This window comes from Eschrichtius robustus, chromosome 7, assembly GCF_028021215.1.
Source record: "Eschrichtius robustus isolate mEscRob2 chromosome 7, mEscRob2.pri, whole genome shotgun sequence".
NCBI lineage: Eukaryota > Metazoa > Chordata > Mammalia > Artiodactyla > Eschrichtiidae > Eschrichtius > Eschrichtius robustus.
In genome coordinates this window covers 80,820,072-80,840,386 of record NC_090830.1, presented here as the reverse complement: position 1 = coordinate 80,840,386, position 20,315 = coordinate 80,820,072, and the positions used below count along the sequence as shown (strand labels likewise).

At 41.3% G+C, this 20,315-nt stretch overlaps 1 protein-coding gene and 1 non-coding gene across 2 annotated transcripts in view; both read right to left on the bottom strand.

Annotated features, from left to right (window-relative positions):
• Positions 1-20,315, bottom strand: part of LRMDA (leucine rich melanocyte differentiation associated) — a 1,092,698-nt gene that overhangs the window by 178,635 nt on the left and 893,748 nt on the right. The window lies entirely within an intron of this gene.
• Positions 12,502-12,606, bottom strand: LOC137767915 (U6 spliceosomal RNA). Its single transcript, XR_011074605.1, has one exon. It is a non-coding gene; the product is annotated as a U6 spliceosomal RNA (small nuclear RNA).

Below are 20,315 nucleotides of genomic sequence, written 5' to 3'. Positions count from 1 at the left end.
CTCTAGGGGGCCAACACATGTTACCCCAAATTTCCCCTTTGTTCACCCATAGGACATTTTAATGGCAACCTATGAATCAGGAAATACAAGTTTAATCAGTTTCATAGAGCAATCACAAGAACAATATGATAATGAAGCTTGTTTATGTGACATACCCAGGCTAACTCAGCGGGGACCATGTTCTGCTAAGCGCTGGTGTCTTCTTGGAAGACGAGACAGCTTTTGACTGATTTAGAAGTACCTCTATGTCTCATCCCAAGACTGTGAGATTCAGTTTTCATATGTGCCTTCACATCTTCTTCTCCACCGTGTCCAACTGCAAGTTCTTTTTTTTTTTTCAATTTTTAAAAATTCTCTTCTACATACTGTGCAAAATGCTCTGTTTGATTATTTATTGGCCAATTCAGTTGTATGAGTCCTTCCACCTTTCATTAAAATAACAGCCATTTAACCTTCTTTCTCTGGGGTGTCTAGGTCATGCTGGCATTGGTGTTATAATCATCCTCATCTTTATGATCTGAACTCTTAGAAAATATGGTCACAATAGTCACGATGTAAAAATTAAACTAGCACTATCTTGATACAAAGCACAACAGTTAATCCACAGACAAAGTCAAATAGATGGATTGCTAACACTCATAATCACGATATGCTGAAGGTGTACACTTAAATTGCATCAACTGGAATGAAACAACAGTGGGTGATCCATTAGTGTGAATTTCAAATCCTGGTTACTAACACAAGGCAGGAAAACAGTGACAGCAACTACAGAAGGTGAATAATCTATGCTGTATCTATTTGGCACTAAAAACAGCATTGCTTACCACACCTATGTTTTTGGGCTGCCATATGGGTTTTACATTTTTCCGCCAACCTTTGGCATCCATCATCAAAACCCAAGATTTTTTGTATCCCAGGGATGGAACTCCCAGCATGCAGAACTTTCAGTGCTAAAACCAGGACAGTGGTAGGCAATCCAGGACGGTTCACACTGCTAAGGCTTGAGGCTATTCAGCATAAATACTTGCAGAGTTTGAAACAAAAGGAACCATAAAGCCAATCATCTTCTCTCAAGACACAGTGAAATAATAGATGGAATAAGCTACTTATTCAGAAATGCATCTGGGAAGTTATGATCCCCATTCAAAAATGAGCTGAATGCAGAAGATGTCTATCTGAAAACTGGCCAATTGGGTCCGTCCAAAGGTAGAGACATTTAAGATGACTCAAAACCTATACAGCTGATGGCTGTGACTTGTAAAAATGTAGGAGGAACAAAATCTGGTCCAGGTGAGAATAAGTCATTATGTCTTTGTCTTTAAAATTCATCAAAGCTAAACTCTCAAAATCTAAACCAAACACTGGAATCCTTTAAACCTCTATTCGAATGGGCTGTACTATCTAATTTTTAAATCTTTTACTGTTTCATAAACAGGGCAACAAAACTATTAGTACCTTCTTTTTTTTTCCCCCGCATGGCCAATTCTGTTTGGCTGTTTCCAAAATATATATTCATATGAGCACTAGCCCATTACTATTAGTAGGAAAACCTTGGAGGGATGTATGAATATACTTAGCCATGCCCAGTGGAAGCCTCACCAGGGACTAGCCTTACTCACTTGTCAAAAAAGGCTCTAACTTGTATCTGGAGCACCACTGCCCAAAAGGCAAACAAAGAGACACTATGTTAATCAACCGTGTAGATAAATATATCTGAAGAACACTGGGACTAAAAAGTGTCCAACAGGGTTCCAAATTATAGATTTCCCATATTATTTAGTAGGCTTATGTGCAATGAGCACCTTCAGAGCTGGAAGTCTTGCATTTGTGTCCCCAGTTTATTTGATCAGGAACTTTTAAAATCTTGGAACACTTCTCTGAAGCAATGTTCTACAAACTACAGTTTGGGATACACGGATATAAATATAGCAAAATGTTAAAACTGGATTCTTTTTCAAGTTCAGCTGAAGCCTCAAGACCATAGAAACAACTAGACCCACATTCCAAGATGGGGAGCCAGATCACCCAGGCAGGACCTGCGATGGAGGGGTCTAAGAACTGGATTTGCAACGCTTAGCTGACCACAGCTCTCTACATTACTAAAAAAGAAGTGGGATGGGGTAGGAGAGGAGTTTGAAATTGGGAAGTGGAGATTTCTTTAAAGAGAATTTTAGGTTTGCCTGCAATGCTTTACCTCCATGGAGAAGGGTTAGAGCGCGAGAGGGAGATAAGTGGATCACTTGGACAGCTTGGTGTGTGTCCCTTGCATTTTCAGGGTCAGAGTGAACTGATTTCTGACTTATGCCTAAAGAATTTAACAAGTGAAAAAAAGACTACGGTTGAGGCTGCTTTCTAGGTGGCTCAGTAAAAGAGGCCTGTTTTGAGGCGGGGTATGTTAGCCATACCCCACTATTAATAAGTCAAAGATCTATATCTCCATGGAGAAGATCAGGGCCAAGTACAAGACAAAGCCCCCTGGGTTAATCTTGGATCCTGCCCTGCTGGAGGTACAGAGATCTCAAAAGAGAGAAGTCCCCAGATGTCCAGGATTTGCAAGAGGAATAACAAGTGAACCGCCTCAGGGGGTGGATTTATTGTCATCAAGAGAACTGCAAGTGAGAGGACTCCCGCTGTTCATGAAGCAGCCTAAGGAGAAGGGTCAGGCTACACATCTGCCCCTGGAAGAGCAAACCAGGGCCAGATTGGCAGCAAGTCTGCTCCCAACCCCTCCTTCTCTTCCCTCTCCCCACCGGACCCACCTGGAGAGTGGAAATGAGGAGAAGGTGAAAGAATAAAGGAAGAAGACATTCCTCAGCCCACAGAGGAGGCATTACCTGTGGATGAGTTTCAGTTTTCATTTTCACCTTAGATTTGTGATACTTATAACTGAACCCAGAGTGTTTCAAGACTCAGTAAACAGAGGACTTATTATCTAAGAGCGAGCGGCAAGCTCTGGGCACCAACTGAGATTTTTACTCAGAGGCAGAGGAAGATCTAGTCCTACAGAGTAGATACATGGGGGCAGTTGTAAGTAAAATAATAAAGCTGTGTTGCACCCTAGCATGTACCATTAAACCAACATTTTTGTTAAAAGCACCAATGGCTTCGTATAAAGTACCTGAGGACCACCCTGTCATTCTGTGACTCAGAGGCCCGCTGCGAGGAGGAAGCTACACCCCCTTGCATTTGCATGGTACTTCCAGCTTCTCAACTGACACTCACAACTCCGCAAGGTAGCTGGGTAGGTATGACTGCTCCTATTTTACAGAGGAAGAAACTAAGGATCACATCTGTGACTTGGCTTATCTAAAGTCTAAAAAAGCTCAGGCACTAGCAGATGCAAGTTGTAGAACTCTGGTCATCCAAACTTCTTGTTCATTGCTTTTTACAACACACATGCTATTTTCTTTAAAGGGCAAGAGGAGAGGTCACTTGCAAACACTAGAATCCATTTCTCCAACGTGATTGGAAGTGACTTCTCAGTGAATAAAACTGAAATCGTTACAGCTGTTAGGTTTTCTAGATAACAACATCAGCTTTGACGTAAAGTCAAGAGCAGCGTAAAGCAGTATGACCCCAGGCAGAGTGGCTTAAAGTCTTTTCCCAAACCCGGCTGGTTGCTCTAGATAGCTGGATGGATTTTGTTTTTCTCCCCTCAAATAAGTGGGGTGGGGGGTGTCTCTTTGATTATATGAAAACAAAATATTGTGTATTAGTAACTCTTTTGGCAGAAAGCACAAGACCTAGTATCAGTTTTTTGTTTGTTTGTTTTAAACTGGCACAAAATCTAAGAAAAGCCTCAAGGTGCAAATGATCTGCAGTCCATTTAACATCATGTTTGTTTATTTTTATGAGACCTCATTATTGCTCTTTACCCTAAATTATAGTTACATTCTTGGCTCCAGTTTCCACTCTTCTGCAAACTCCCAAATACTGTTTTTATCTATCTGTATTTCCAAATAACCTTCAATACTTCATCAAACATTCACATCACAGAGATGATGTGTTGGACCAAGGCAAGGATCTGTGGAACTGAGTAATTTAACCCAGAGCTGTGAGCCCAATTCTCTCCCAGGGGAAGTGCCACATGTCTTATCAGAATTATAAGGGAAAATCCCCAGGTTGCAACATTTCACAAAGATTGAGTCCTTTGGCTCCATGTTGGACTAGCATTGAAATATCTAGGTTTCTATATTTTTACATTATTACTTAGCTAGCCAGTTGTGTCCTAATTATAAAATGGGCCATCTTTTCTGCAAAAACTTAATTAACACCCCCTTTTCTTCTTCGTAATGGCCCTCTCCTAATCTTTGTCATCCTACTTTTGCCTTTGCCCCAGTAGGAGCTAAGCTCTTAAGGCTCCTGGTTCCTCCAACATGGAAAAATTCCCTGAAAATTTTTGTGTAAACAAACTTGGCTAAGTTGCTGCAATTTAGGGTCAAAATTTCCCATCTTACTGAAACAGCAGCTTAAAGTAATAACAACTGCCCCTGGAATAGCAATAATAATCCCTTATAGCTATAAATTATAGTTTTACACCACTCTAATTCATGTCAAGCAAAATGATGAAGTGCTAAACAAATGTAAGATTGTATTTGTATTAAAGTTGCCCCTTTCTCTAACTGTCAAAAATCCCACTTAAACTTTGAGGTTGGGTTTAGATATCAGCACAGCGAAATGTTCTCCCACCCCGCAAGCACGGCTAATTAACCCCTTCTTTGCACCTACCAGGTCTCCGTTTATACAACTCCAATAGCCTATCTCATGCCATTGAGGTTATTTACACACGTATCTTCACTAAATATTCCTTGAAGGGAAAGACTCTCCACCTCCATGTCCCGGTCCAATTCTTAGGAACCCAAAAAGTGGTGTTGACGTGAGCTATCCACAACCCTACAAAGAACCCATGAAACCATTATCCCTTTTTATAAACAAGCAAACTGAGCCTCAAAAAGATGAAGGGATCTTCCCAAAGTTAGAGATCTCGCTAAGAGAAAGGCAGAATGTGAATCCAAATACCCGTAGTTCCAGCGTCCATGTACTGATAGTGTAATCCCTGTCTTTGGGAACTCCTTTCACGGAATGGTCCCTGTGAGCTCAAAGCAACTTAGCTATGGTCATTTTGTTTATTTAACCCAACGAATAAAAACGTTTGTTTTTAAGAAAGAAAATTCTACCTTTTTTTCATGGAGAAAAGTTGTTTATGCCAACAAACTAATAAGAAAGAAGGGGAAAAGAAAAGAATGAAAAAAAGGAAAGAGAAAAGAAAGAAAAGGTAGGAAGGAAAGGAGGGAGGAAGGGGACAGATGGACAGAAAGTGTGAGCAAAAGCATTCCATGTTAACTTACGTCATCAAACTGAGTTTCAACCTGCCTTTCCAATTTCATACACCACCACTACCCCCCACTCATCCTGTGCTCCAGTTAAACTGGTCTAGTTGTGACAATGTTGAGGATAAGCAACTAAAAACAAATTGATTCTTATATTGATCTTATATCCTGCAACCTTGCTAAATTCACTTATGACTTCTCGTAGCTTTTTGTAGATTCCATTGCATTTTCTATACAGATGATCATGTTATCTGTGACTAGAGCTTTTCTCCTTCCTTTCCAATCTGGATGCTTTTTCTTTCTTGTTTTCTTGCCTTACTGCACTGCCTAAAACCTCCAGTACAATGCTGAGTAGAAGTAGCAAGCATGTGTTTGTACTTTTTTTTTTTCTAAATGACAAAAATGATTGAGTATTTTTCAGGCATTGAGTAAAGTCCACACCAATTAAAGGTGAAGAATCAGTGTCCACCCTGAGGATATCCTGACCTGGTGGAGGAGCTCTCTCTACTGGTAAGACAGAAAACCAGATAAGGCTGGAAAGATAAGGCCAGAACAGGTCCTTGAATAATAAAAGTAACAACAGCAGTAACAGAGCCTCAATACTTACAGAAGGACTACTATGGGTCAGGCACTGTTGAAAGATCCTGATATGTAAACCCATTTGACTCTTCCATCTTATCCCCGTTTTATAGGTAGGGAATAAGAGACACAGGAAGATAACTTGTGTCTCCATAGCCAGTGTTCTCAAGAGCTGGACTAAATTGCCTTCAGTTACCATGCCTTCATTAATAGGTACTGAGCGTCCACTCTTTGCTAATTACTCTGTCACTTTCAATTAATTTAACTATCACAATGATCTTGTCTTATAAATGAAGGAACTGAGCTTCAGAGAGTTGAAGTGACCTGTCCAAGGTCACCCAGCTAGCACAAGACTCAGACCAAAGTGTTCTGACTCCAAATTCAATACTTTTTCCCACACCCCCCTGATTCTTCTTCAAATAGCTAATATTTATATAGTACTTTGCAGTTTACAAAAATCATGATCACATTTATACCTTAACTGCCACTTAAAGGAATTGAGATTTTATTTCACTAGGCAACGGAGAACCTTCATCAGTTTTTGAGAGGAGGGAAAATGTGAGAGGGAGAAGAGGTATTTGGGGAAGACAAGGGCAGCATCGTGCTCGATGGGTTTGCTGGGGGCACGTCTGCAAGCACAGGGGTTAGGAGGCTCCCATCTCAGGAGGCTCTTCAGTAACCTCTGAACCCGTGAGTCCTTCCCTCCAAACTCATCTGCCAGTCGGGAGAAGTCCTGCTTTAAATAATGTGCCTGGAGGGAACTCCCAGAAGAGCAGAGATAATAAAAGTATTTCTTATGTCACTTCTCCCTGCATTTAACTTTCGGGAATATTTTTGTTAACTGGGAAGAGCACACCAAGGAACCATTATCACTGAGACAAGGAGAAAACGGATGGTAGATTTCCTCAGCCACGTCCTGTCAGTGTCAACAATTTAACTAAACATTCAATTCAATAGTCATAACCGCATCAGTTTTAAATTTTCTAGGTTTCTGGCATATATCTCTTCATCTCCCTCATTAAGTTTATAGAGTGTTCTCTGGTACATTTGCTCAGTATGAAGATTTCAGTTTCAACTGGCACATATTGGAGTCGAACAGGGGAATGATTTTTTTCTGCCTTAAGTAGTTAGCAGAATAAGAGAGCCTATGAAATGGACCAAAGCCCAAAGCCAGGTATTTGGCCAGTAATAGCAGATGGCTTTGACCCCATCCATCACAATGTCACCCCGCTTACCAAGGGTGGGTCCAACACAGAGAGACCAACCAAACCCGAAATGTGAATAGTCACTCTGCTTTCATTGTCTTCCTTGCTCCACACCCAGTATCACTATTCCCTACTTGGGGACTCCCCTCATTCAGAATTGGAGTCCTGAGGGCCTCATTATCATAACCCCTTTAGGATGGTTGCTCCAAACAAACTCCCCAAACCCAAATCTATCCCGGTCCTCTTGCACTTATCCTAATTTTAACAAACTAGTATTCTGTGCTCAACTATGTCAGAGGAAAATGACTGTTAAAAAAAAACATTCAGGCATTTCTTAAGTGATAGTAAGCTTGATGTGACTTCTTTCCCAGGGGTATATGTATTTGAACAAGGAGTGCACAGAATCAGGCAGGCCTTAACCTATAGAATAAGTTCAACTGTGGAGAGAGCATTCTGTGCAGCTTCAGGGTGGAACATTTTCCAGCATCCATCAAAACTGTCCTGTGAGAAACGGCTAACCCCATCAATATACTTAGACCTCAGTTTCCTCTTGTCATTTAGTAATATAATACTGATCTCATTGGATTATTGTGGGGGATGATCAAGTTGGTTAATAATTGTTATAAACCTCTCAGAAAGCAATACAGTACTACATGCAAGTGAGAGGTTCCTAATGACTTTTATGCTTTGTCCTTTATACAGGTAACGTACTTGGTCTCACTCCACGAAGTCAAAAGAGACTGGGAACCACCTAGGTAGTGAATCTATCTTTCAGCTAGACAGGAGTATAACTTCTACCAATACTACTTTCTGGGTTCCGTTCCGGATTAATGATCCTATCTCTAGTTTCTCAACTACCCACAAAAATACAGCCCATGTTTCTTGGGTGGGGTGAAGAGAAATTACCTTTAACACTGGCAGCAGACGCCTTCTGGTACCTACTAATAAGGCTGCCATACCAATAATGATGAACCAGGGCAGTGTGTAGACCAACTCAAGGGCAACAAGATGCTCTTAGTCCTGAGATAAATAACTGAACCAAGGATGTGATCCATGAAGAAAGGTAATACTTGCTACTGTTTCACTTTGAACAAGAGCTCCATTCCCAACCATAACAAATCTTTATATTTTTATCCAAAACGGATCTTCACAGATTCAACTGCTGCTGTCTTTTAACCAATACATTAGGGCATAGTCTATACCTTCTTTTGCTACTTTTCATTCCTAGGGTCCTTAGCATATTAGAAGTCTACTTGATTATCTATGAAAGTAGTAAGTTCTAGGTCGTTGGGGACATTAAATTATGGGAAAATGAAGATCTCAAAATTCCTAATCAAAGTATCACAGAAGGGTGGATCTGAAGAATAACCTGGGACATTCTCTTTGTTTTACAGGGCGGGGAATTGAGTCTGGAGCTTAAAGCCATATGCTGGAGTTATGAGGCAGATCTGAAATGCAGACTCAGGTCTAGTGTACCGTGCATCCTACCATATAGCATCCTTTCCCCTCTGCTGCACATGACATTAGCGCTAATGGAACCACTCGTCCTGTCATTGTTCCCCAGGAGTTAATGAAGGGCTCGCATTCCCACTAACCTTTTAAACTTCTACTTCCCCTACCACGGGTCTTCTCATATTTCCCTCTCAGCTTCCAGGTCACTGCTGGGAACTAACAGACCTGTCCTCAACACTTTTGCAATGACCAATGGAATGGACGAATACGTGGCTGCTCAAGTCCTTGTCATCAGCACTGCTGTGGTCTGTTAGCTGAGACGCCAATGTTCTCTGCCATAAAATACAGCCATCATGACTCTGGGGAAAATGGGGGTGTGGAGGACAGTTTCTGCAGCTAGCCAGCTCCACAGGCCACCTATAGCAGCGGTCCCCAACCTTTTTGGCACCAGGGACCAGTTTTGTGGAAGACAATTTTTCCACGGACTGGCAGCGGGTGGGGGGGGGATGGTTCAGGCGGTAATGTGAGCGATGGGGAGCGATGGGGAGCGGAAGATGAAGCTTCGTTTGCTCACTCGCTGCTCACCTCCTGCTGCGCTCACTGGTCCATGCTGCCCCTTGCCAACCATCTCTGTGGTGGAAGGTTGATGACAGATGCAGAGCACACAACCCTGGCTGGATGCCAAACATCTGGACTCAAAACCAAGCAACCACATTATTCCAGTCAAAGAAAATCTAATCAACCAATATTTCCAATGCCTACTATGTGCATGCAGACAGCTGTGGTTAGAATGAACGACATTTAAGTCCTACTCAAACCCCAAATTCCACTCCTCTCTGTTCCAGATGCCTGATTCTGTATTAATCAAATATTCATGTTTTGAACCAAGCACCTGTAGGAATATGCCTATGTGCAGACAAAACCAAAAGTTATGAATTATTTCTCCACCCCTTTAATGGTACCCTTGTCAAGCTCCCTAGGTGGAGGCTGAGAAGAGTCTACCCCAAGCCTCCTACCATTTCTATGACTTGCATGCCTCTTGCTGTCTGCCGCTCCATCCAAATGCAGGGGAGGTAGGAGGGCCATGCTTTCTCCTACAGCTCCAGGGAGAGAGTCAGGTGAGAACACCATCAGAGGCAACATCCTTCTGAAATCAGAGTTTGGTTGCCTCTAGGCTCACACGCACTCAATGCCAAGAGGGGGCCCTGTGCATAATTTGGCATCTGTGGTGCTCCAATAACAAAGGATATAATATCCCTTTGTTTCTGGACATCCTAAAGTGACAATGACATCTTGGTTGACAGTTATGATTCCGCATTCTTCTGTAAATCAGGATATTTCTGAAAGAACTTAAAGCAGGTGAATGAACATTCAGTGGCTTCACATCTGGCATTTCTCCTATAAGGAATGCCAGGGCCTTTACCGATAATACCACCAAGTATTGTGGTCATAAAATGAACAAAGTCTAAGGATTTGCTTTTAGCTTGCTTTAGGCCATTCACTGTTCTCATTCTTCAATAAGAAGAAACAGCCACCGAGGTGAAGGTGGGCGCACCTCTCCATATGTGATGGCGGTCTCTGATTTGTCAAGGCTCCCTAGCTGTTGTCAAGGAGGCTCTGTACACGCTTCAACTGGCACGACTGTGCTGGTCTTTCCTGTTTCCACAATGGCCTCTAAGCTCCTCAAAGTCAACTGAGGCCTCACACCCCGTGACACCAAGCACAAGGAGGTGCACAATAATTGTGATACCACATTTGTAGACGGGGAAAGAAGGCACCACTAAGGCCAGGCTTACTTGTAACCTTCCTAAACGGAGATTGGAGGTGGTAAAAGTCTGGAAATTTGGGCCTCCGTACCCTAGGCTTTGTGGCTCCCTCCTCAAGAGGGTGAAATAGATGACCCTCTGGTCACTTCCATTTTACACCTCCCCTGCCCATCAGAGAGGGTAGTTTCTGCAGCCAGTCTGCTCAGGGAGCCACCGGGCTTCCTCACTGTCCACGCTCAGCCAAGGGAAAGTACATTAAGGGCACTTTCCTCATAGGCCTGGACAAACTAGAAGAAAGTTTAAGATTTCCATATCCGGGGGTTATGCTGTTCTAGACAGTGCTTTGGATGATTGCAAAAAAGCCATCCAGCTGGGTAGATGCAGCTACAGACACAGAGTTTGGTGAGTGGAGCCTAGGCTCGATTTTGATCCTGCTGACTTGCCCCCTTGGTTTATAGAAACCCTGTAGTACTTTCTCATCCTTAAACCTAGGACCTAGATCAGGTTTCCAATGGTCTATCTCCTCTCTTCTGAGTCCCACTCTGATGCCCCTAGCTCTACAAAATCCCCTTGGCTCTATTCAAGAAGAAAACTCCCAAGACAGCGTCATCAAAAACAAAAGCTCCAACTCAAAAGTTTCAGCCCCTTTTATACTCTCAACCCCACCCCCAGCCCAGTGATGACCTCACAGATGAGAAGGATGTTGGAAGAGGTGGGGAGGGTATCCATACCTCCTCTTGTCTCTTTCTACATCCTGCCATTTCTTTGTTTGCACTCTCAACCTTGTTCTACCTTTCTCATTTGACTATTTCACTAGCTCCCCACTAACTTAACTTCTTTGTGACCAACTTGGCCCATGTGCCCCAGAATGGAAGAACAAAAATTCCAAAGCCGCTGCTTATACCCTCCCCATGCCAAAACCTTCCGTGGAATTTTGTGACCCAAAGATGACCCTGGCCTACATACTGGAATTTTTTTTTTTTTTTTTTAACCATAAAAGAACTATTTCTGCAAAGAATTTTGAAGTTGTCATTTTCATTTTAAAAATAAGACGATAAAACACACACACACACAAGCCATTATTTGTAAAATGCCTACAGATGATGAAGAGGAATGCATATCAATATACACACAGGCATACAGATGAGTGAGCGAGCACATGTGTGTGTATCTAACCCATGGGGGCCAGAATGAACCTCTCAGATGAAGAGAGTGGCTGAATACTAAGGAAAATGACATGAATCAAGAGCGTTTTCAAATTTCTTCTAGCTTTTCCTTCCACCTGTCTCTCCAAATCAAAAAAAAAAAAAAAAAATTTTTTTCTCAGAATTCCATTTAAATTTGGTACCTAAATGAGCTTCAAAAAGCAGTCACATGGATGGCAGAAACGCAGGGGTTACAAAGCAGGGGTCTCATTGTGGTATGAGAATGATTGCTAGCTAGAAAGGGGGATTTTCTAGTCCTCTTCTGGTATTGCTTAGCTAAATAAACTCTGACACCTCTGTGCCTCGATGCTTGATGTCCTAGATTCTTTCCAGGGTTTACTAGTGTTCTGTGGTTATATTATTTAAAAATTATGTGGATATTTGGAATAACGATTACCATGTCCATGACGACCACCACTGCCACCACCATTGTCATCCTGACTTTCTTTCCAGACCAATCTGCAATTGCCTAGTTATACCTGTACCTTAGGAAGTGAACAAATAATTGATTTCCTCATTTTGCTAGTGACTTAACCTATATATCTGGGTAGTGCCAAGTTCAAAATTCATGAGTGCCAAAGAGCCCAGTGCAAGACTATCTCAAACGCTAATGATGGAAGACCCTTCTAATTGGGTTTCCAAAGCAACTGTCAAGGGGAATAATGGAAATTCCAAGAAAACTTGATCTTCAGAGAGCTTGGGCTCTGCTTATGATCATGAGTTTGGGCCAGGTTCAGACTTTTCAAATGCTATTCCAAATACTCCCTAACCCAATAATTTGGGGCTATTCAAATGCTAACTCAGTGTCCCTTCCTGTCACAATCAGCATTCATGCAACACTTTACACTGTAAACAACTTATGAAGTTGTACAGGTCACTCCCCCACGACACAAAAAATGAGACTCAGTTCCTCAACCCAAAGATATCTTGGACGAGGTCAACTTCTTTTTTTTCTTTTTTTTTTTTTAATATAGAATGCTTCAAGAATTTGCATGTCATTCTTGTGCAAAAGCCACACTAATCTTTTCTGTGTTGTTCCAATTTTAGTATATGTGTTGCTGAAGCAAGCATGGGAAAGTCCTTTTGAGAGAGAGAGCGGTAAGTGGTAAAAATCACAGGTTTTGGAATCACGCAGACCAGCAATAACTTTAAATATCTAGGTTAAGAGAAAGTAGCATCTGAGAATTACCCACATGTGTTCTTCGTAGGGATTATTCATTCCTTACCTCATCAGATACAGTTGTTGGCACAAAGCATGTACTCAATAAATATTTATTGAACTAAATTATCCATCCTCATATTGAACACATTTACTTTCACTTAAAGGGGGCTCCATAATCTCTTGGCAACCTGATCCTGTGCTCCTTGCAGTTCCTTTAAGGGCGAGTTCTGGGTTTGGGATATTGATGTCTTTGTCCCACCTCATCCATAAAGCCTTCCCTTGACAACTCTAGTCTACCCTACTCTCCTTTTTCTGAATCCCTGTTGTAATTATTCCAGGTTCTACTCACTTTGGCACACACGTGATATCTTATCTTACCACGTAAAATGTGTTTCATAAACACGTCATCCTTCCCAGGAGCCTATAAGTTCCTCGAGGGCAAAGGCCATATTTGATATTTATTTTGTATGTCCCATGGCACACAACACAATATAAAACCCATAGTAGGCTTTGAACAAGTACCTGTTAAATTGAGTTGAATTTTAAGGACAGTACTCCACTACCAGTGATGACTTCCTTTCAGAGAAGTATTGAAAGGCAGGGTTGCCTATATTCACCATTCATTTCACCCAAACTAAGCCCATGGGCCTCTATGCTCTAAGCGCTAGTTAGGAAACAAAGGATCAGAAATCAGCTGCTTACTTGCAACAAAGAAGAGATCGTATTTCAGCCTTGGACTGCAGGATTTCACGTATTAGTCACTTGTGACTCTTAGCCAAACCCTTTGGTGTTATCAGGAATAAAAAGTAACCCAGAGATATGTCAAATATCAATTTCCAATTACTTTCCTGTGACACATTTCTGCCACTTGGGACAACTCCCAAGGGATCTGTTGCCCCTTATCAGCTCAGATTGGGTTACCTTTCAGTCAAACGGGTAACACTCGGCAGTGCCCTGTTTAGCCTCAACATTACATTGTCCTCCTCTGACACTCAGATTCTCTTGTGAAGTCTTCAATATTGGCTTACGCTGTCACTGGAGACCTGGTCCAAGTGTGGAAGGCCTGATATTATACCCTGAACCATATGAGTTGGGGCGGGATGGGGATAATTCTAATGGCTGTGGTAAGCTGTTTTTGGTTTCCCAAGTCTTAATATGCATCGAGATGTTGAATGCAGGAACAAAGCCTCGTGCAGGACTTGCACATCTTCAACTCTAGCCAAGGGGGGAAGAAATAAGAGAGTCTCTAAAAGTCTTCACTTTGATACTCAAAACACAGAACAGCATTTCTACCCTCTAGGTCACAGAAGGCAGGCCACAGACTAATTGAAAAAATCTTTGGTATTAGGGATGTTAAAACTGAGGAGCTGCACAAAACCAGAAATCACATGTCCCCTTTATTACAAAGTCATGGAACAGAATTTGGAAAAACCAGGAAACATCTCTGGGTCCATAAATCAGTCCAGTTGGAGGGAAACACAAATGACCAGCACCTGGAATAAGCCTTCATCTGGAGTGGGAGACCAGCCTAAAGAATCGAACTTCGGGGCCAAGGCTCCAGACCGTGCACTGTGATTAATGACTTGAGTGAAAGGTCTCAGTTGAGGCTGAACAATTAACTTGTTCTCTCCATGTCTCAGAACTCTCCACAGCATAACTATGTCTTCCCTGATTGTTCCTATTTACCAAAATGCAAGCCAGTCTGGGAAGCTTCGAACGTGTCATCATCAGACTGTTTCTGACAATCAGGAGAGCCCTGGTGTTTGTCAGGACTACTTTCGTCAAATCATCTGTTTCGACTCTGCATGCAAGCCTCAACCTTTCAGTTCCTTTTCAAGTTTAAGAACCATCCAAATGAGGCAATGGCATTGGCCTCGATCCGCCGGAAAAAAAAAAAAAAAAAAAAAAAGTCCACAGCTTGGAGGATTGCAAATGGACAGCATATGGCCTGGCTTGTTTCTGGTCACTCCCCCAAAATTTCTTAGGGAATTGAATGTCCATGAGATTAATGGTTCCCTCCTGTCCTGCCTTTATGCTCTGGAATTAGGTTTCTCTAATCTCTTTCAGATCCTCTAAAACATTTACATTAAACCAATCATTCCTCCTGAATCTACAACTGAGATAAGATAAGACCTGCTAGAACTGAGGAAGTCTCCAAACCTCTCTTCCTTTCTCCTGGAGTCAATCTGTAGATGGGAAAGAAAGGCGGGTGCCCCAGAACCTGATTCTGAATGAACAAGTACCCAAGAGGCATATCCAAGGAATCCAGTTTCCTCATTTGACCTTCCACAGTCACTTCATTTGTGACAAAGGGGTCTACCAAAAGTGGACATGGCCCCCACAAGGTAAGATTGGAAGGGTACTGAGTGCCTTGCCCACGAACATCCACCCCACGGACCTGCCACAGGGACTGACCCTTCACTTCCCCTTTAGCCAATCCCATTTCTCTCCGGGAAGGCATCCTGTCTCCAGAAGACATATCAAACACAAGAACAATAACAACAGTGATCACACTAATAACAGAAGTGTCATCAACTACAATAATAACATACATGTATACAGCACTTACTATGGGCCAGGAACGCTTTGAAACAGTTTGTTTATATGAACTCATACAATCCTCACAACAACTTTACTAAGGTAGGCATTACTATTATACCCATTTTCCAGAGAGGGAGATACAGAGGAGTCAAGTAGCTTGCCCAAAGTCACAAAGCCACCAAGTGGTAAGGTGAGGATTCAAACATTGGTCTCATTCTTCATACCACCCTGTACTGCAACTACGTTCTCTAGAGGTATGGTCCTCCCCCACCACTGTTGATGAGGTTAGAGAAGCAATCCTTCTAGCATAGCACCCACTTAGGCGCCAGGCCTGGTGAATCCTGTTTCTGCTACTCAGTGTGTAAGCTCAAATGAGTTCTGAGTCTCTGAGCCTTAGTTGGTCTCATCTGTAAAATCAGTATGATACAAAGAGCTCCCTTGCAGTGTTTTAGTGGGATTCATGAGATAATGCATACACAGGCCCTAATACAGTGCCTTGACACGGCAGCTGCATACAATGGTAGCTGTGGTTACTACTAATCAGATTAGCTAATATTGACTAAAGGAGCTGGAGAAGATCAGGCAGAAGCAATCAGAGGTTGGAATGGGATATGAAAATGCAGATCAAAATGGTGACCCCAAAGAAACTAGGATACTAACAAGTACTGATGAGGAATACCTACCTTCTTGGTCTGACCCAATTTAGGCAGCCTCTGGCTTGGCTTATCTCCATGAAAGAAAAAAATTCAAATTTATATATATATATATATATATATATATATATATATATATATATATATATATATATATATATATATATATATATATACACACACACACATACATACAGACACACAAAACATCAAGAAGGAATGAACAGATGTCCAGACTGGGATAATTAGAATGTTCTCCCTGAAATTCCTAGTACAAAAGAAGAGTAATACATCCTTCACAGCCTGTGTGGGTGCCCCACAGTCAAGCTTGGAGCTGCGTCCTTCATTCCTCATTTCCTACATGTTCTTGCCGACCCCTGATACATCACATTCTCTGCATCAATAAGGGCTTGTGCCAGAACACACTAAACTGCCTTTGACTACATTTAACTGATCTAGTACTTTTTTGATTCTTTCTTGTTGCACCATTTTTCACTTTCGACTTTATAATTCTCTGCTGACTTTAAATAAAGCTTTGCCAGACTACCCAAGGTAGTTTTTAATAGAGATTTAGGGGCTAGGTTGTGCTGTGCTTTGGATTCAGGTTCTCCTGCAGCAACAAGGGGAAATTAACTAGGTGGTTTCATCTCAGGTGCCCATTTTATACTCGGAATGGACAGAGAGTCTATCTTCTTCCAAGCCTTGTAATCATGACACTACAAAGTGATAGTCAAGAAAGAAAAAAGCTAGGTAGCCATAGTTTCCACACCACAAAACCACTACACAGGGTCCCTGCAAACCCAGATGACTGGAATAATATACAGACAGCAGTGGAATCACTTGCTGAGTGACAGGGAGGAATTTGACCACATTCTGCGCTAGGCCAAAGACGATGCTTGTTCTCCTTAAGCTAGGGAACTCAAATGACCCTTACAGCAGCTATAGGAGCCTGCCTCCTGACACTCCTCCCTCCTCCGTGCTATCCCTGGTCCCCACTGCCTTCTGCACAGATGAAACACTGGAAGCCAGCTGGCCTTCAGTCACTGGGAAAGACACCAAGTCAGATAAGAGGTCAGTCCCCAAAATTAACATTTGTTTTTTAGAGAAGAATTACCTTAATTACTTCTTGAAAATATAAAATTGGTAAGTCAGTAACAGTTTGGTTTTGTCTCATTCATTATTATCCAATGCTTTCTCCATGACAAAGGAAGAGATAAAACATATGTAAAGTATTGAGAACAATTACTTTAAAAATATCTGTATATTCGTCACCAAGCTTAGAGATAAATAAATTTCCTGGGTTGTTTTTACCAGATTAGATTTCTTTGCCTCTACCTTCCACCAATGGTAAATGCAACTGTGATTTTTGAGTTTTTAATACCAATAGTTTTCTTCATAGTTTTGCCACAAGTGTAAGGACTCTTTTAAAATAGTGCTTTAATTTGCATTTTTGAACTGTCTATAATGATAGCATACAGAATCATTCAAAGAGGCTTCTTCTCTCCCAATTTCATACATTCATCCGTGTGGGAAATTACCCAACTTTATTTAATGAACCATTTGGGTTGTTTCCAAGGTTTTTTGTTTTTTGGGGTTTTTTTTTTTTTTGCCTGTTTCTTTATTTTGTTTTGTTTTCCTCCTAGAGAAAATGCTATGAATATCATTCACATTGATTTGAGCACAGACAATAGCTTTTCCTGGGTTAGAGTTTGGGGAGCAGAACTGCTGGATCTTAGAGTGTGCATATATTCAAATTCACCAGATAATAACAGATTGTTTTCCAAAGCAGATATACTAATTCACAATCCCACCAAGATAACTTCTGAATTTCTGTTGCTCTACAACTTTACAGCAGTTGGTACTGCCAGACTGCTTAAATTTTGCTGAACCAGTGAATACAAAAGGTATCTTACAGCTGTTGTTTTTTTAACTTCTTTATTGGAGTATAATTGCTTTACAATGGTGTGTTAGTTTCTGCTTTATAACAAAGTGAATCAGCTATACATATACATATATCCCCATATCTCCTCCTTCTTGCGTCTCCCTCCCACCCTCCCTATCCCACCCCTCTAGGTGGTCACAAAAGCACTGAGCTGATCTCCCTGTGCTATGCGGCTGCTTCCCACTAGCTATCTATTTTACATTTGGTAGTATATATAAGTCCATGCTGCTCTCTCACTTCGTCCCAGCTTACCCTTCCCCCTCCCCGAGTCCTCAAGTCCATTCTCTATGTCGGCGTCTTCATTGCAGTCCTGCTGCTAGGTCCTTCAGAACCTTTTTCTTTTTTTTTTTAGGTGCCATATATCTGTGTTAGCATACGGTATTTGTTTTTCTCTTTCTGACTTACTTCACTCTGTATGACAGACTCTAGGTCCATCCATCTCACTACAAATGATTCAATTTCATTTCTTTTTATGGCTGAGTAACCTTCCATTGTATATATGTGCCACATCTTCTTTATCCATTCATCTGTCGATGGACACTTAGGTTGCTTCCACGTCCTGGCTATTGTAAATAGAGCTGCAATGAACAATGTGGTCCATGACTCTTTTTGAATTATGGTTTTCTCAGGGTATATGCCCAGGAGTGGGATTGCTGGGTCTTAGAGTAGTTCTATTTTTAGTTTTTTAAGGAACTTCCATACTGTTCTCCATAGTGGCTATATCAATTTACATTCCCACCAACAGTGCAAGAGGGTTCCCTTTTCTCCACACCCTCTCCAGCATTTACTATTTGTAGATTTTTTGATGATGGCCACTCTGACTGGTGTGAGATGATACCTCACTGTAGTTTTGATTTGCATTTCTCTAATGGTTAGTGATGTTGAGCATCCTTTCATGTGTTTGTTGGCAATGTGTATATCTTCTTTGGAGAAATGTCTGTTTAGGTCTTCAGCCCATTTTTGGATTGGGTTGTTTGTTTTTTTGATATTGAGCTGCATGCGCTGCTTGTAAATTTTGGAGATTAATCCTTTGTCAGTTGCTTCATCTGCAAATATTTTCTCCCATCCTGAGGGTTGTCTTTTTGTCTTGTTTGTGGTTTCCTTTGCTGTGCAAAAGCTTTTAAGTTCCATTAGGTCCCATTTGTTTACTTTTGTTTTTATTTCCATTTCTCTAGGAGGTGGGTCAAAAAGGATCTTGCTGTGATGTATGTCATAGAGTGTTCTGCCTATGTTTTCCTCTAAGAGTTTAACAGTGTCTGGCCTTACATTTAAGTCTTTAATCCATTTTCAGTTTATTTTTCTGTATGGTGTTAGGGAGTGTTCTAATTTCTTTCTTTTACATGTAGCTGTCCAGTTTTCCCAGCACCACTTATTGAAGAGGCCGTCTTTTCTCCATTGTGTATTCTTGCCCCCTTTATCAAAATTAAGGTGACCATATGTACGTGGGTTTATCTCTGGGCTTTCTATCCTGTTCCATTCATCTATATTTCTGTTTTTGTGCCAGTACCATACTGTCTTGATTACTGTTGCTTTGTAGTATAGTCTGAAGTCTGGGAGCCTAATTCCTCCAGCTCCGTTTTTCTTTCTCAAGATTGCTTTGGCTATTCGGGGTCTTTTGTGTTTCCATACAAATTGTGAAATTTTTGGTTCTAGCTCTATGAAAAATGCCATTGGTAGTTTGATAGGGATTGCATTGAATCTGTAGATTGCTTTGGGTAGTAGAGTCATTTTCACAATGTTGATTCTTCCAATCCAAGAACATGGTATATCTCTCCATCTGTTTGTATCATCTGTACTTTCTTTCATCAGTGTCTTATGGTTTTCTGCATACAGGTCTTTTGTCTCCTTAGGTAGGTTCATTCCTAGGTATTTTATTCTTTTTGTTGCAATGGTAAATGGGAGTGTTTCTTTATCATCTCTTTCAGATTTTTCATCATTAGTGCATAGGAATGCAAGAGATTTCTGTGCATTAATTTTGTATCCTGCTACTTTATCAAATTCATTGATTAGCTCTAGTAGTTTTCTGGTAGCATCTTTAGGATTCTCTATGTATAGTATCATGTCATCTGCAAACAGTGACACCTTTACTTCTTCTTTTCTGATTTGGATTCCTTTTATTTCTTTTTCTTCTCTGATTGCTGTGGCTAAGACTTCCAAAACTATGTTGAAGAATAGTGGTGAGAGTGGGCAACCTTGTCTTGTTCCTGATCTTAGAGGAAATGGTTTCAGTTTTTCACCATTGAGAATGATGTTGGCTGTGGTTTTGTCATATATGGCCTTTATTATGTAGAGGTAAGTTCCCTCTATGCCTACTTTCTGGAGGGTTTTTATCATAAATGGGTGTTGAATTTTGTCAAAAGCTTTTTCTGCATCTATTGAGATGATCATATGGTTTTTCTCCTTCAATTTGTTAATATGGTGTATCACGTTGATTGATTTGCGTATATTGAAGAATCCTTGCATTCCTGGGATAAACCCCA